We start from the raw sequence: 4431 nt of genomic DNA, 5'->3' as shown, positions 1-4431 counted from the left end.
AAATCAATGTATTAACTTACTAATATCTTAATAATAGTGAATAAAACATATTTGTAGCTGAAGAGTTTACAAGGTATTTTCTAACCTGTGAATTTGTTAGAGTAGATTTTAACATTGCAGGAATTATTACATAGTAAAGATTGAAAGCTTTTATGTCTGAAATGCCTCAATTCAAAGCTTGGATCTACCATAACTGATAGTGTGACTTGAACAAGATATTTTACCAAGTTTATTTTTTCACGTGTAAAATTCAGAACATTGAAATGATAAAACACAAATAAAGCACCTGGCACATAAAGAGTTAGTTCTTTTCATCTCACCCCACATTCTTATAGCAGAATGAATATGGCAGAACAAGAACACGAGTCATAAATTAACACTATTCATTCTTTTTTTATACCTAATATATGGAAACATAATTACCATTAATATTTATATTGGCCTTTTATTCTCTGACTTGTCCAATTACCCAGGAGCTTTCTAGGAGCTTTGACATTGTTTCCTTGGCGTTTCTGTGTAGACCAGGATTTCTCAACCTCAGACCTGCTTCCATTTTAGGCCAGATGATTCTTTGTCCAGGGGGGAGAATTGACTGTGTTATGTGCATTGTAAAATGTGAGGCAGCATCCTTGGCCTCTACTCACTAAAAGTCAGTATCATATCCCCCTTCCCCACTGCCCTACCTCTCAAATTGTGACAACCAAAAACGTCTCCGGAGGATGCCCCTTGTAGAGCAAAATCTCTCTGGCTGAAAATCGCTGATATACACAGTAATAGGGTTTGCAAAGTGAGATACTTGTTCCTCTTCATTTCCATCTGTATGCCTTTTATTTCTTTTTCTTTCCTCGTTGAGCTAGCTAACATGTCCTGCATGATGCTGAATTGGAGTGATGAGAGGAGACATCCTTGCCTTGTACCTGATCTTACAGCAAAAGCATTTGGTCTTTTACCATTAAGTGTGTTAGCTGTGTATGTCCTTCATCAGATTAAGAAAATTACCACCTCTTCCTAGTTAGGTGAGAATTTTTGTGAGGAATGGATGTTGTGTTTTTCTCTATTTTTTTTTTTTTGTATCTATTGATGTGATTGTGTTTTTTCCATCATTTTGATAACATGCTGGATTATTTTGATTTTTGATGTTGAAACAGCCTTGCATTCTCCAGAAAAATCTGACTTGGCTGTCACGTATTGTCCTTTTTACACACTGCTGGGTTTGGTTTGCTAATATTCTTTTGAGAATTTTTGTGTCTATATTCAGAAGGGATACATGTTGATTTATTTTCTTGTAATGTTTTTATCTAGTTTTGGTGTCAGAGTAATGCAGGTTCATAAAGTGAGATGAGAAGCAATCACTCCTATTTTATGGATGAGACAGTATAAAATTGGAGTTATATCTTAAATGTTTACTGGAATTTGTGAGTAAAACGATTTAGACATGGGATTCTCTTTTTTGGAAGATTTTGTTTTATTTTTGTCTTTTTGCCATTTTGAATGTCTTTTAATATTTAAAAAAGATAATATTTTCAAATATATGTTATTTTTAAATAAACAGACTTTATAGAAGAGTTTTAGATTTACAGAAAAATCAAGCCAAAAAATTAAATTGTTGTAGACTTTGAGAAAAATTAAGAAAAATACTACAGAATTCCTATATACCTGCTCCCTCCCAGCTTCTCCTATCAACATCTTGTTTTACTGTGATATACTTTTACAGTTAATGAACCAATATTGTTACAATGTTGTTAACTAAAGTCCATAGTTTACATTAAGTTTCACTCTTTATTTTGTGCATCCTATGGATTGTGACAAATGCATAATGTTAGGTATTCCCATTACAGTATTATACAGAATAGAATCATCACCTAAAAAATCCCCTGTGTTTTACATACCAATCCCTTTCTCTCTCCTAACCCCTGGCAACCACTGATCCTTTTACTATTTGATATGTTATGGAATGTCTTAGAGTTGAAATCATACCACATATAGCCTTTTCATTATATATATATATGTTTTTATTTATTTTTTATTTTTTGAGATGGAGTCTCGTTCTGTCACCCAGGCTAGAGTGCAGTGGTGCAACCTTGGATCACTGCAACCTCCGCCTCCCAGGTTCAAGAGATTATCCTGCCTCAGTCTCCCAAGTAGCTGGGATTACAGGTGTGCCACCACGCTGGCTAATTTTTGTATTTTTAGTAGAGAGGGGTTTCTCCCTGTTGGCCAGGGTAGTCTAGAACTCCTGACCTCAAGTGATCCACCTGCCTCGCCTCCCAAAGGGCTGGGATTATAGGGGTGAGCCACCGCACCCGGCCAGTGGATAGCCTTTTCAGATTGACTTCTTTCACTTAGCAATGTGCATTTTGTGTTCCTCCATGTCTTTTGGTGGCTTGATTGTTCATTTCTTTTTATCACTGAATAATATTCCATTGTATGTATGCAACTAAGTTTATTGATGTAGTTAGCTATCAAAAGGCATCTTGGTTGCTTCCAGTTTTCAGCCATTATGAAGAAAATTGCTGTAGGTGTTCATATGTAGGTTTTTGTGTGGATGTATGTTTTCAATTTAATTGGGTAAATATCTAGGAGCATGAGTATAGGATCATGCTGTAAAATTATGCGTAGTTTGTAAGAAACTGCCAAAATGTCTTCCAAAGCAGCTGTATCACTTTCCATTTTTATTAGAAATGAATCAGAGTTCCTGTTGCTCTACAACCGTTCCAGGATTTGGTATTGTCAGTTTTTGGGAGTTTAGTTATATTAATAGGTAAATAATATTACCTTACCGATGTCCTTGTTTACAATTCCCTAATGACAGATTATGCACAGCTTCTTTTCATGTGCTTACTAATCATCTCAGTATCTTCTTTGATGATGTGTTGTCTCTTTATTTAATTTTTGTCCATTTCTTCATTGAGTTGTTTGTTTTTCTCATTGTTGAGTAGAAAATGTTTTTGTTTATTTTGAATACAAGTCTTTTATCATGTATGTGGTTTGCAAATATTTTCTCCAAGTTTTTTGTTCTGTGGTTTCTTAAAAGTGTCTTTCACAGAAAAGTTTTTATTTTTAATATAATCCAGCTTATTAGTTATTTCTTTCTGGATTGTGGTTTTAGTGTTGTATCTAAAAACTCATTGCTAACCACAAGGTCACCTAGATTTTCTTCTGTGTTATTCTCTAGAAAGTTTATAGTTTTGTGTTTTACATTTAGGTCTATCATCCATTTTGAGTTATTTTTATGAATAGTATAAGGTCTGTGTCTAGATTTATTGTTTTGAGAGGGTATTTCTAACTACTTCAGCACCATTTGTTGACAAGACTGTCCTTCCTCCATTGTATTGCCTTTGCAACTTTGTCACGAATCAATTGACTATATTTGTGTGGGTCTTTTTCTGGGCTCTCTACTCTGCTCCATTAATGGATGTGGCTAGGTCAGGTAGTATCAGTTCTCTAACTTTGTTCTTCTCCTTCAATACTGTGTCACATCTTTGGCCTTTTCATATAAACTGTAGAATCAGTTTGTCAGTTTCCACATCCACAAAATAACTTGCTCGGTTTTTGGTTGGGATTGTGTTTAATCTACAGATCAAGTTGGGAAAAACTGACATCTTAATATTAAGTCTTATTATCTATGAATATGGAATATCTCTCCATTTATTTAGATCTTTGATTTTTTTCACCAGAGTTTTGTAGTTTTCTTCATTTAGATTCTTTGCGTATTTTGATAGATTTTTACCCACGTATTTTCTTTTTTAGTGCTAGTATAGATTGTTTCGTTTTAAATTTCAAATTCCAATTGTTCATTTCTGGTATATAGAAATAAATTGACTTTTGTGCATTAATTATAACCTGAACTCTTGCTATAATATTCTCTTATCAGTGCCTGAAGTTTTGTGCTGTTGTTGTTGTTGGCAATGATGATGATGATTCTTTGGGATTTTCTGTAGAGACTGTCATGCCCTCTGTGAAGAGCAACAATAGTTTTGTTTCCTCATTCTGAATCAGTATACCTTTTATTTCCTTTTCTTGTGTTATTTCTTTAGCTAAGATTCCCAGTATGAATTTGAAGAGGAGTAGTGAGAGGGAGCAGCTTTGCTTTTTTATCCCGATCTTGGAGGCAAAGCTTCTAGTTTCTCTCCATTAAGGACAGTGTTAACTGTAGGATTTTTGAAGATGTTCTCTAGTAAGTTGAGAAAGTTTCCCTTTATTCCTCCTCTGGTAAGAATTTTTATCATGAATTGGTATTAAATTTGTCATACGATTTTTCTGTATCTACTAATATAATCATATGACTTTTCTTCTTTAACCTGTTAGTGGAGATTATGTTAATTGATTTTCAAATGTTGAACCACCCTGGCGTACTTGGAATAAATCCAGCTTGGTCATGGTTTGTAACTTTTTTATACATTGTTAAATTTGAATGGTTAATATTTTGTT

At 34.0% G+C, this 4431-nt stretch overlaps 1 protein-coding gene across 1 annotated transcript in view; it reads left to right on the top strand.

Annotated features, from left to right (window-relative positions):
* Nucleotides 1-4431, top strand: part of NME8 (NME/NM23 family member 8) — a 63435-nt gene that overhangs the window by 30949 nt on the left and 28055 nt on the right. The window lies entirely within an intron of this gene.

Source organism: Mandrillus leucophaeus, unplaced genomic scaffold (genome assembly GCF_000951045.1).
Source record: "Mandrillus leucophaeus isolate KB7577 unplaced genomic scaffold, Mleu.le_1.0 Scaffold100, whole genome shotgun sequence".
In the NCBI taxonomy this organism is placed as follows: domain Eukaryota; kingdom Metazoa; phylum Chordata; class Mammalia; order Primates; family Cercopithecidae; genus Mandrillus; species Mandrillus leucophaeus.
Note: the sequence above shows the minus strand (reverse complement) of the source record. Positions and strands in the feature narration are given on the sequence as shown.